This window comes from Callionymus lyra, chromosome 10 (assembly GCF_982586985.1).
Source record: "Callionymus lyra chromosome 10, fCalLyr1.hap1.1, whole genome shotgun sequence".
NCBI classification, from domain to species: domain Eukaryota; kingdom Metazoa; phylum Chordata; class Actinopteri; order Syngnathiformes; family Callionymidae; genus Callionymus; species Callionymus lyra.
The window spans coordinates 11,420,902-11,434,462 of NC_141827.1; the positions used below are offsets into that span (position 1 = coordinate 11,420,902).

At 38.1% G+C, this 13,561-nt stretch overlaps 1 protein-coding gene across 6 annotated transcripts in view; it reads left to right on the forward strand.

Annotated features, from left to right (window-relative positions):
- The first annotated feature begins 4,357 nt into the window (after positions 1 to 4,357).
- The window catches only part of erc2 (ELKS/RAB6-interacting/CAST family member 2), a 45,615-nt gene continuing 36,411 nt past the window's right edge, over positions 4,358 to 13,561 (forward strand). The window contains exon 1 of one of the 6 annotated variants that reach the window (XM_087800014.1): positions 4,358 to 4,502. The gene's annotated coding sequence lies outside the window, so the exon portion shown is untranslated. The remainder of the gene's footprint in view (positions 4,503 to 13,561) is intronic. The other 5 variants (XM_087800012.1, XM_087800013.1, XM_087800015.1 and 2 more) reach the window with 5 other exon arrangements.

Below are 13,561 nucleotides of genomic sequence, written 5' to 3' on the forward strand. Positions count from 1 at the left end.
CATACAGTAACTTTGCTAATAGTAAAAAAAATGTTTTTAAGATAGAATAAATCCAAACAAAAAAGTGTTATAATATAGTGTATATATAATATTTAGTGTCAATATATTATTTAAATGATATGTAACGTTATATATTTCATTTAGAAAAGTGAATAAATATGTAAAAATAGGTATGCATGCTTATATTCTGTTAATAACAATTAAATATTCAGTTAAAAATAGTATTAAAATTAAGATAAAATTTAACTGGTCATTCCAACTCTTTTTCAGAACTTTTTTTTCTTATTCTCCTCCTAGTTCTAATTGTAAGTAAGTAAGTAATTATTGTATTGATAATCTACTCGACTTCCAAATACACATTCATTAATTAAAATAAATTTTATTAAAAGTGCATTGAAATTGAAAGAGCTTTATTTTGGCTCCTTAAATAATAAAAATATTTTAAAATGATAAGTCACCAACAAGCGTCTTAGACGTGTTCTCTGTAGCTCTTCACTGCCTCCCTCTGGTGAGTGAAAGAACTGCGTCGAGGAAGAGGGTTCGAGTGAAGAAGAGATGCTCACAGTGAGGACCAGAGGATGAAGATGGAGGAGACAACCGGGATGCTGTCTGCTGTCATTTCACTTCTTTATCAACTGATTCAATTGTGTCGCATTTAAGCATTTATTCCAGGATTCCTGTTCTTATGGATGTTCTTGACATGGCCACGTGATTGCATCTCTTGTTTCCCGCCAGTCCTGATCGAAGCTGCTGAGAAGTTGACCCTGGATTCCCACCAGTGACTCGTTCTCGAGTGACGGGAACAGCGACTCGCACATTTATCACCGGAGCATCTAGTCGCTTCTGCGCCTCAGTCGACCGCCAGAGGGCAGCAGAGAGCTCGAACGCTGTGACCCAGTCAAACGCACAAGTGGACGAGGTTTAGGGAGCGAAGAGATCCTCACCTGTCAATCACTTTCTTTGCTCTCTGGTCAGTGTCCAGCTGCCTAATCGATACACGAGCCTTTATAATGAAACAGTACCTACACACACACTTACACACACACACACACTTACACACACACACGCCTCTCTAAGCTTTCAAGCGATGGTTTGTGAATGAGTTCAGTATTTCAACTCAACGATCAATAGCCTGAAACATTTGCTTTCATCAGCATTTTGTACTTTTTAAACAATATACAGCAACATTAACTTAAATATAAAAGAAAACATTATTTATTATAATGTATATTTTTTACGACAACAATACAAATCAGTCTTAATGTTTCATCCACAGGGATAAAGGACACATATTCAATAAAATATATTTAATTGTTATAATGAATCATGAAACATAAATCACCATTTTTTTTCTCCAAAATAATTGCAACATCACTCTTAAACCTGCTGGGTTTAAATTATGTTTTATTTAACAACAACAAATTTGGTTAAACAATTTTTTTTATTAATTCCTAAACAATGTAAACTGTTTTTAATCACAAATAAACAATGTCAATAAATTCCTAAACGATGTAAACAGGTTTTGAACATACAAATTTGTTTGGATATGATTAAAAGATCTGTGGAAATTTAATTAAAAAGAAATAATGAAAAATACAAAATCTATATATACATAATATCTAAACCATAAAAGGGAGTTTATTTTATTTTAATTATTATTTAAAAATATATTTATTTTAAGAAATCGTTTTCCGTGTTTAAAAGGTGCGATTCACAAAATAACCTGCGTGGCAGTAATGAGTCAAAATGGAGCCTGCCATGCAGAATAAAGCCAACGACGAAGACCTCGATTCCTTGATATTGCCATTAAAAATAAAAATAAAATAAAAACATACACACTGTATGATGTATTGTTTCCACTTTGAAGAGACCAAAGGTAACTTCTCTTTATTTAAACAACGAAGCTTTTGTTAAACGAAGTGTCAATGTTTTTATATACTATCTTTGTTTAGTAAACTTCTACATTCTGCTTATGGTGACAAGAAACATTCAAAAAATGTGAATAAATACTTATTTATTACTGTTCTATGACGTCGAACAATGAGGGATTCTCAAAAGTAAACTGCCCAACAATTGTTTAAATTAAGTCAACATAATTTGCTATGTTTCACAAAAAAGAAAATTGAATTAATTCATGTTAAATAAATAAAGAAATCCTACGAAATAATGCTGCAAAATCACTACACAAACGGGAGTTATATAACATACAAAAAGACAATGGCATAATTAAAAACCTATTTTGAAGGAACATGAAGTCTTGAATGTTACTTTACAATCCTTGACTCAAGTGCTTCTCTATTAAAGGACAAACGGGGAACGATGGCAGCCGTCCAGCCTCGTCCACACCAGACATATTGCAGGTCAGAAAGCGAGAAGGAAACGGAGCCAGAACTCTGCAGGATCACTCGTGCCACGAACAACAACAAACCTCCGATGACCCCGACAAACACCGTTTACACACATTATGAAATCTACAGTCTCTGTTAGTGTCACGTTCAGGAGCCACGTCAACTGACTGGGTTTTAGATAATTATGAAAAAAAGGTGTTTATTTAATTGTAAAGGTTAAACTCAGTGTGATTTAGTTGATTTAACTTTGATCTCAAAAATTCCTTTTCCTGATCAGCTTAGATGCGATAAAAGAAATAACCTGAAAACCCTTGACTTAAATAAACAATCATGTTTTTTTAGAACCTTTTCATACTTTCCATAATTTGCCCGTTTCCACTTATTCTTTGAAAGTTTAAAAAGAGAAAAAACCATTGATCAAAAAATAATTGTACTACTATCTACTATCAGTAGTAGTAAAAAGATTCTTCATCTGTACTGTACAGCAAATACTGAATATTAACCACAACAGGCTGTTTTACTTTATAGTACTATTTTCATAAGGATTTAAACCAATTTAAATGAGAAAATAAAGGAAATAAACCAACATCCAGAGCGACTCGACAGAAGCTTTAATGCAGAAACAACTATTGCATTTTCTTACTTTAAAGATGCAGGACTGTTTAAATTGTTTAGATGCTATTTTTTTTTATTTTAAAAGGAAATTTCCACAGTTAATTTAATCATATGCAAACAAATTAATATGTTCAAAACCTGTTTACATCGTTTAGGAATTATTAAAAACTATTGACATTGTTTATTTGTGATTAAAAAACAGTTTACATTGTTTAGGAATTAATATAAAATTATTTTTAACCAAAGTTGTTGTTGTTGTATAACAAAAAAATATACTAGTAACCCAATTCTGGGTAGTTTTACCTTTTGACCGAGCATGTTGGGGTAAAATAACCCAGCATTGGATCGGTGCCTATGCGACCCAGCGTTGGGTTATAAATTAAGGTTAACTTAAACCCGCTCAAGTAGAAGAACTCACATTTCTCTGATCCTTAAAACTCTTTGCTGGCTTCCAGTTTCTTTCAGGATCAACTTTAAAATTCTGGTTCTTACTTTCAGATCTATTCATGGTCAGGCTCCTCCTTACATCACTGATCTGATCCAGACTTACACCCCAGCTCGGGCTCTGAGGTCTGTGGATCAGAATCTACTGATGGTTCCTGAACACGGTTCAGGACCAGAGGAGAGAAATCTTTTCAGGCTGTTGCTCCTAAGCTTTGGAACGATCTTCCTCTGTGTTTGATGATCTACTGACTCCTTTAAGAAACATCTTAAGACATTTTTATTAGTGCACGTTTTTCCTTAATTTTTGATTAATTAATGATCTCCTGTGTTGTTGTCAGTTTTATCTTTGACCTTTAAAGTATATACTTTATTGAATATTGTTTTGATTGTTTAAGCGCTTTGTGACCCTGGTCTGGAAAAGCGCTATACAAATAAAAATGACTTACTTACTTACTTAAACCCAGCAGGTGTAAGTTGCATTTATTTTGTATAAAAGTATAGAAATAAAATAGTTGATTTATGTTTCATGATTCATTATAACAATTAAATATATTTGAGATCTTTTGGTCTTAATGTTGCATATAAATAAAAAGAAAAGGAAAGCTTTACGTTTGATTTATTCATGTTTTTTATTAAGTGATGACGTTCGAGTATGTTCGTTTTCCCTGCGTGTGGACTGTCAGGCAGCGGGTCCTCGCCGTCTTGTGACTCCCGCGCCTTCCTCTCGGATTATAAACCAACAAACAACATCTCTTTAGATTAATATTAAGATTAGTGGGAAAATTAGGATGATCGGAATTCTACAGTTGACAGAACGTGTTCCCTGACAAGCCAGGTTGAGGTTATTTAAACCGAAATAAAAGTTAAAATGTTCTCGTTGAAAAAGCTCCACAGATGGAGCAGAAGATGTGACGTCACCGGGGGGGGGAGGACGCTCCTCTCCTCCCGCCGCCCCCCTGCGCCAGCGCCGCTCCGGAGGAGAGAGAGCTCGCTGCCCAATGACAGCGCAGGATGTTCGGCGAGGCTGGAGACTGAATGGAGGCGACAAGATGCTGTCCTCGGCCGCGAAGGGAGGGAATTAACACCGAGAAACAGGTACATTCCGCGGTCAACCATCATCATCATCTGTCGGTTAGTTTTCTCAGCGAGACGTTTGTGTTCTTTGAACGCACCTCGATATTACGATACGATACGGAAGATGTCGATCGAGGCTAAGACAGCCCGGTGTCAGAGGACCTGGTGTGGCTGTGGATCGATGTTAAAAACGATATAACAGCTTCTTTTTTTTAATAATAAAGCTTGTATTTCTGAGCTCCATCATCGTGGTGCGTTCAGGTGCTCGATGTCACGGAGGCCCCGCTCAGCGCTGCATCACATGTCATTTTACAAACCTTTCCATCATGTCCTATTTCAGACCGGTTTTTTGGTGTTTTTTTCCTTGACTCTGGTGAAACCGGATCTGCCATTTGAAGCGACTCTCCTCGACCCCCCCAGAGTGAGTGGGCAGCGTGGGGGCGTCATGGCTCAGTAGTAGAATACGTGATGAAGAGGCTGCATGTTTCAGACACACTGGACGCATCTATTAATAAACCATGTCCAAGGATATAAGTGGAGAAATGTGCTTCTGTGTGGAGCCTTTGAAAACCCACCCTTTTTCTAAATGATGGTTTTTTAAACTAATAATTGTAAATACCATTGACTTAACATCGTAAAAAAAACGACTAACAGTGGTCTCTGGTGTTTCCGGTTTAAATCTCACTCTTTTATATGCTTTTCTTTTTTTTAATTCAGACCCACTTCCATGGCAACCAGTCGCTCCATGTGTCGGTTTGTCACACTCGGGTGTGTCTCGTTCGGATCAATGTCCTCAACAAATGGAGCCAGAAGTGGGATTAGCCACGAAAAAAGGCCTCTTTTTTTGTTGTGAAGTTCTGCTAAATATACAAAAAAAACAAATCTATTCATACTACTATATGTCTTCTGTTGTGTAGCCTGAGTTCAGGACTAGTTTCTTGGAAAGTATTCTAAACAATCTCTTTACGTTCTAACACATGGATGTCAAACAGTCGATGTTGTGGGTCGAACAAAATGTAAGTAAGTAAGTAATTTTTATTTGTATAGCGCTTTTCCAGACCAGGGTCACAAAGCGCTTAAACAATCAAAACAATATTCAATAAAGTATATACTTTAAAGGTCAAGATAAAACTGATAACACAACAGGAGTTCCAGAAAATCAAGGAAAAGCCTGAACAAATAAAAACTTCTTAAGATGTTTCTTAAACGAGTCAGTAAAATGTATATTTGCCAAACGGCAACAGGAAGTATGAGTCTGATTATTGTCTTTTCGTTAATAGAGGTTCAATTTAATCTCAATTATCTGTGTTTGTCAAACACTTCCATCGAATTCCTTAAACATCAGTTTTAATCTCATAGGAAATCCCATGGTCCTTACCTTGTCTGGCATCGTTGTAGGTCACCTTCCCACCATAGTTGAGTCCACCATCTGGCGTTATAGTGAACAGTTTCTTCTTGGAACAGAGGAGCTGCTGAAACAGACGATTGAGATAAATTATACATTCATATACAATAACTGCGTCGACGCCGTAATTAAGCTTTTAAAACTCGACAAGCTCTCGACCCACTTAACGTCTGTACGTTCACCAGCTGTCACGTCACCTCCGACATCCACGGCTAGAGCTCCATTAACCTTGGAATGGGTCAAAACAGCAGATTGAAAAAAATGCAATTCAAAATTCCAGAATTAGAAAAAGAAAAAATATTGAAGAAAAAACACAAAGAAATGTAAATATTAAAGTAATTATCAAAGCATTATTTAAACTGTTTTCAGCAGTTGCCGGGTCGTACGAAGTCACATGACCATTTCACTCTGAGAAAACGTAATGAGTTGCATGTGGACTTCTTGTTTTTAATCATATTCGAGAAAAGATCATATTAGACGGTAAACTAAAGACATTTTCGCTGTTAAATCCTCATCACAAGTTGATATTCCATGGTGTCACAGATTCAAAACTTGTCAAAATCTTTTGAAATGTCACTTTTATTTTGTGGAAAACTGTATCATAGCTATGGTTATAAATATACTATTCATTATTTGAACTTCTTCTTTTTCAAAATTACTGCTGATTGATTCTACAAGTTAACACAGTTTGTCAAAATATGTTCTCCTTCATACATTAGGTAAAGATTTTTTTGTGGGGAGAACTTTGTGGCAGTGATCTAGTTCAAAATTGTCGACGAACGAGGCAATAATCAACTCTGAAATTTTGAGACATTCTGCGATGGTTTTCCATGTCAGTGATTCATTTGCACGTGTGTAGATCCCGGGTCAGAACATCTGTATGCGCTGCACCGGTTCCGCTCCACTGCTCGGTGAAGGACCAGTGATCACTTCAGCTCTGGCCTTTAGTGGAAACGCTCAGAGCTGTTCACTTGCTCATCACGGTCTGAGCCACCGATCAGGCCTGCGGGGCGAGGGGGGTCTCCGAAGACCTCTAAGCTGTTAATAAGCAACTCTCAGTCAGTCGGCTCCGAGAGAAAAGAACACTCGACAGTCACACTCGGTTCTGGAAGAAATCACGACTCTCGAGGTCAATTGTGCGTCATTTATTTTTTTGGGATGGATGGCGTTGAACCTTTTTGTCGAACTGGGAACATTAAATGAGCGACATTGAAGGTCAAATAATGAGAGAAAAAACTACCAGTCAGTCGCAAATTCGACTGGAAACCAGGATGTATTTCACGGCCACTTCTTCTGAATGATGTCAAACTATCTATCGTATATAGCCTGTTGGATTGTGTGCCTTACAATCATGTGTTCATGTTGCTATGGTGACGTACAAATATGTAATTGTTTAAGATATAGATTAAGATTAACCCTCTAAAAATGTAAAGAAAGCATCGCAATCCAACCCTTTCATGATTGAGTTTGACGCCCCTGAACTAGGATCTATAGTCAGCCCCAAATCCTTTTTTAATAAACCTCATCTGACCAACACTTGATACTGTGATACATTTTGAACAATAAACTTATCATTTCGTATCACGATTTGCAATAATTGCGGAGAATGTCATAGATTTAATCCCTTACAAATGCGCCATGTCTGTGATTTGTTATGTAAATTCCGCTGCAAATTACCTTCTGTATTTGGCGTAAGACAGGCGTCGGGTGATAATACTAGTCCAGTGCGAATCTGCATCCCAGTGTTTATTATTGTAATTGCGCATTTTTCTATCTTGCTGTGTATATGCTTCCTTTCTCTTTCAGTAATTGCGCGCCTTTTTCAGATCTGTATCTCTATCTCTATTGGTATAGAATAATGGAGGCTGCTGTGGAAATTTTGACAAGTGGTCTTGACAGCTTTAGGTGCAAATTACGGTAAATTTAGTGTTTGGTCTCGAGTCCAGTGCCTACTTTTGGAGTGTTTACGTTTCAGAGCGCGAGGTACGACGGGCGTTGCCTGAAGTAGAAGCAGATGTGACGACATATCCGGCCGTAATGTCAGTAAAACTGACTATTTTACGGACGTCGCTTATCCTGTGAGAACGTACTTGAATATATATTTGAAGTATTGTCGAGTACTCGACTCTGGTGTTGCAGTATTTACAGACCACATGACTCTTGACAAATTCTTAACTGCTTGCATTTGTTTTGAAATGAAAATTTGTCCAAACATCAGCTTTAAAAGCTGCTGGAGTGGACTGTATCCTCTCGTCCTCAGTCATCCCCTGGATCTCACAGGATTACATTTTTCGTTGTTTTTTATATCAATACAGTTTTAAAATATTTATATAATGAAAAAAGCTGTAATATTTTTTTAGTTTTGCTAAAGAATTTTCTTATTTTTCGGGAAATGGAAATGTTTAAGGAACTTTTATAACCCGTGAAACAGCAACGATCGAACCTTGTGTTTCCTGGGAAAGGTTTCAAGGCCGATGATGTCATGTGAAGTCGTTTTCTCCGGGATTTTGACTTGGTTTCCAACTTACACTTCCAGATAAGTTTTGGAATGTCCGTCAATCTTACCTTGAGATGTCACGGCCAAGCTAAGTCAAGGTTGGCGTCTCTAGTGCGCTGGCCTTGAGTAGACCCCACAGTGGGTCTCGAATTCATGGTAAATGTAATTGTCAGGCCCAGATTTGGATGAGGATTAAGGCAGAGAGAGGGTTAACGACAGACACTGGATCCGAGGCCGAACTAGCAGTTCTGTTGTGTCCGTGTTAGATTAGCTGTGTCACACACCGCTTATATAAGTAGCTTTGTTTTTGGTGTCTGCTTCGTAGCTTCGGGCGGGTTTGTGCGGCGACTGTCGGGGTTGGTCGGGACCGAGGTTTGGGGGGCCGTTCTCGTACGGTGGTGACCAGGGGCCACATGACTCACGATCAGTCCGTGGTCACTGAGAACACATGTCGCTTCAAAGTCGACCCAAGTAGCTTTTGATTTGCCTCGATTCGTGGCAGGATAACAAATCTGTATTGGATGAAATTCGGATTAATTATCGACTGCTTTGGTTTTTAATTTCATTTAAAAAGTGTCTGACTTGTATTCCATGAACTATAACGGGTCTGTAATTGAGTCTTTGTGGGCCCTCTTGAGTCTGGTGTGTGTCAGAATGTAATCTTATAACGTGGATATGAAATTGTGACAGGAAAGTGCCAAGAGACGGTAGAAACAAGTATTTTCTCTTGTACGTAATAAAAGAGTTATTCTCTGTGTTCATAAGAGGCAATATATAGTATATATATATATATATATAATACCCAAACCAGAAGCAAGTATTTTGATTTTTAAAGATGATTTTGCTGTTATTTAACTAAATTAATAGCAAATAATAAATGCAGCAGTTTTAGTATCCATATTTATATAAATCTTAAATCCGTGAAAATTGTGTAATTCATGGTTATACTTAGAAAAAGTATTGTCAAGCCTTTGTCCTTATTTACGGCCTTCCTGTGCACTTAACATTTGGATCAATGTGTGGAGCCACAAGGGAGTAAATCAGAGAGACCTTTTGCTGCAGTTCAGGCCTGTGATTAAAGTATGAGGCTCACAGAGACCCTCTATGGTCCGCACAACACCGACCCTGTTTGAGACAAGTTCTCATGATCACGTCACACATTTTTACTTTTCACTTACAGTCCGTCCAGATTAACCAGCTTTTTTTTTATGGTTTTCTTTTCATAACATTTCTGGAGCTGATCCTGGCTACCATGAGCAGATGTTGGGGGACACTCTGGAAAGCTCACTAGATCCCACATAGACAAATCAACCACTCACACCTGCATGTCCCTCGATTATACCCTTTGTCGGTCATCAGGATCGATTAAATTACCATAACTTTTGCAAAAGGGGTCCAAAAGAAAAAGCTGATTTTGTATCTTTGTTTTTATGAGTCACTTCTGTTTTTTATTCTTTAGTGTTGACGTGTTTTGTTTTTTAATGTATGGAAATTCAGTATTTATTAGAGACATAACGTTTTAGAGATAGGCACCTTCTAGAATTCTTTATTCAGGTTTGGAAACCAAAGGCGGGGAACGAGTAGCGGTCTTTGTAGACGGACGACCATCAACCGAGCATCCGTAAACATCCCACTCAACCATTCAGGCTCCTGAGTGAATGATCACTCCTTACAAAGGGATAGGGACCTTTTAGAATTCTTTATTCATAGTTTGGAAACCAAAGGGCTCAAAACTCTGGCTTGGAGACCACTAGAGGTTAATTCTTGTCACTACCTGGCTGCAGTGAATGTGCTATAAAGATAACCAGAGTCATAACATAACTTGACTAAATTGTGAAGGAGTCAATTGGATGGATAGTAGGATGGATGGATGGATGGATAAATGGAGGGTTGTATTCATAGTAGGATGGATTGATTGATGAATTGTTAGTAGGAAGGATGGATGAATGGATGGTTGAATTGACAGAAGGCTGGTTTGATAAATGGATGGTTGTATTGATATAGGGAGTGATGAGTGGATAAATGGATGGTTGTATTCATAGTAGAATGGATGGAAGGATTAATGGATGCTTGTATTAATAGTAGGATGGATAAATGGATGGTTGAATTGATAGTAGGATAGATGGAAGAATTGATGGATGGTTGTATTGATAGTAGGATGTATGGATGGTTGTATTGATAGTAGGATAGATGGACGGTTGAATTGATAGTTGGATGGATGGAAGGATTGTTGGATGGTTGTATTGGTAGTAGGATGTATGGATGGATAAATGGATGGTTGTATTGATAGTAGGATGTATGGATGGATAAATTAATGGTTGTATTGATAGTAGGATAGATGGATACATGGATGGTTGTATTGATAGTAGATTGGATGGATGGATAAATGAATGGTTGTATTGATATTAAGGTGGATGGATGGATAAATGGATGGTTGTATTGATATTAAGGTGGATACATGGATGGTTGTATTAATAGTAGAGTGGATGGATGGATACATGGATGGTTGCATTGATATTAAGGTGGATAAACAGATGGTTGTATTGATAGTAGGGTGGATGAATGGATAAATGGATGGTTGCATTGATATTAAGGTGGATAAACGGATGGTTGTATTGATAGTAGAGTGGATGAATGGATAAATGGATGGTTGCATTGATATTAAGGTGGATAAACGGATGGTTGTACTGATAGTAGAGTGGATGAAGGAATTGTCTTTTGGCAGATTTCTTTTTCTGCCCTTGTAATTTTTGTTTGGTTCAATCATCTTAACTGATGTTTTGTCTCCAATAAAGAAAGAATAAACAAATATCAATCAATCAATGATAAAATTTGACTTAGTATTGATCTTTATTCCTGAACCGTCAAACATCCGACCAGGGAAGCCGAGCTCAGCCGGTTGAGTGGTTGTCGTGTGGCTAAGAAGTTGCTGAGCTGGACACTTAACCCTTCACCCTGATTGCTGGTGCACCGCGTTGCAGCTTACTCCCATCACTGTATGATTGTGGGTGTAAATGGCTGATTGACTTAGTGTAAAGCAGTTTTGAGTGAACAAGCAGAGGAAGTAAGAACAGTTACCACTTACATTGAACAAAAACGGAAACCCTTGCTCGGCCCACACACATAAAAAGAACTTGGACATCAATGGCACGAGCAGTGGTCTTTGTAGACGGACGACCATCAGCCGAGCATCCGTAAACATCCCACTCAACCATTCAGGCTCCTGAGTGAACGATCACTCCTTACAAACAATCCTGAGCTGCAACAATCAAATGCGCCGCAGTGTTGCCCGTAATCTTTTCGGGGATATTGTTTCCGTGACCGTCTTAATTAAATAAACCGACATCAGAAGCCGCTGACCGGTCCTGATAAGAGCTGTGTGTTTTGTAATCGCACAGAATGGGGGACCACACTTTGTTCTTAAAGTTGGAGAGTTGGACACGAGTAGACATCTTGTTGTTCTGTTGATGTCGGCTTATTTGCCACCATTGAAAATAAAAGCATTACTAAAACGAAACTAAAATATCTTGACATGTTATTGAGTCTTTGTGTGCATAGCAGTGTATACAATAATATTTTGGATTATTTTGATTGATTTAGACGACTTAAACATACTATATTCTCAGAAGCAATATTAACTCAATTACATCAAGAAACATCTTAAGATGTTTTTATTTGTTCAGGCTTTTCCTTGATTTTCTGGAACTCCTGTTGTGTTATCAGTTTTATCTTGATCTTTAAAGTATATACTTTATTGAATATTGTTTTGACTGTTTAAGGTAAGGTAAGGTAAGGTAAGGTAAAACTTTATTGATCCCTCAGGAGGTCTCCTTTGGGAAATTGTTTTTTACCAATAGCCAGCAATTTTTCATAAACAATAAAAAATAATACATAAAAAATAAAATAAGAAGAACATAAAGAGGAAGAACAAGATGACACAATCTAAGTCTAAAGACAAAGACAAAGGACATAGGTCAAGGAAAGAAAAACAACAAAGACAAAGATACAGAGACTAACATGGAACAGAACATCCAGATACTTTCACTCCACTCCTGCCCCCGAACTCAGAATTGTACAATTTAATAGCCCGAGGGATGAATGAGTCCCTGAGTCTATTTGTTTTGCACCTGGGTAGGAGCATTCGTGCACTCATTCTGCTTCTCTGCTCACTGATGACAGTGTTCAGAGGATGACTGTCATCATCCATGATGGACAGTAGTTTGTTCAATGATATCCTCTCAGCAACTGTCACCAGTGAGTCCAGCTTCATTCCAACCACAGAACCAGCCCTCCTGATCAACCTGTCCAACCTGTTGACACTCCTCTTGGACACATTTCCACCCCAACACACCACAGCATAGAACAGGACACTGGCCACCACAGACTGGTAGAACATGCAGAGGAGCTTCTTGCAGATGTTAAATGATCGAAGCCTCCTCAGAAAGTACAGTCTACTCTGAACCTTCTTATACACATGGTCTGTGTTGCAGGACCAGTCCAGTTTACTGTCCATCCACACACCGAGGTACTTATAGTTGTCCACTAAGCGCTTTGTGACCCTGGTCTGGAAAAGCGCTATATAAATAAAAATTACTTACTTACTTACATTTTTTTTATAAAGTGTCCGATCATAGCAGAGTTATCTCAAAACAACTTACAGTTTAAACTAGACTTTATAGGAGACAATCAAATGAGTAAAGCCTTTTAACAGGCAGAATCCTGAAGCAGAACCAGACTTGGTGAGATGGATAAGAGGGACACAGTCAGAAGACAGTGTAGAATAAGCTAGCATGCATATATTTCTATTATTAAAACTATTTATTTAATTAACATTAGACTTCCTGTTTGTGAAACGACCACCAAGAATTCTCCTGATTCGCTCTTCTAGAAAAAGCAGCTTTTCCATGGTGGTGTTACATCACGTCCATCCATTTTTAGACACTTCCAGCATGTGTCAGTGTTCCCTCTGATTCAGGCAGCAGTCGCCCGCCTCTGGACATCCTCACAGATGATGCTGTCACCCGAAATCTGCAGAATCTCCCTCAGCCGGGATCCTAATGGAGGCGCGGCTCCAGTCAAATCGTCTGAACTCGTCCTTATAAATCACAAACGCCCCTGATTAGAACTGTGTCTGCTCGCCATTGGCCCCCGGACGGTTGTTTGTTCTCTCGCACACAT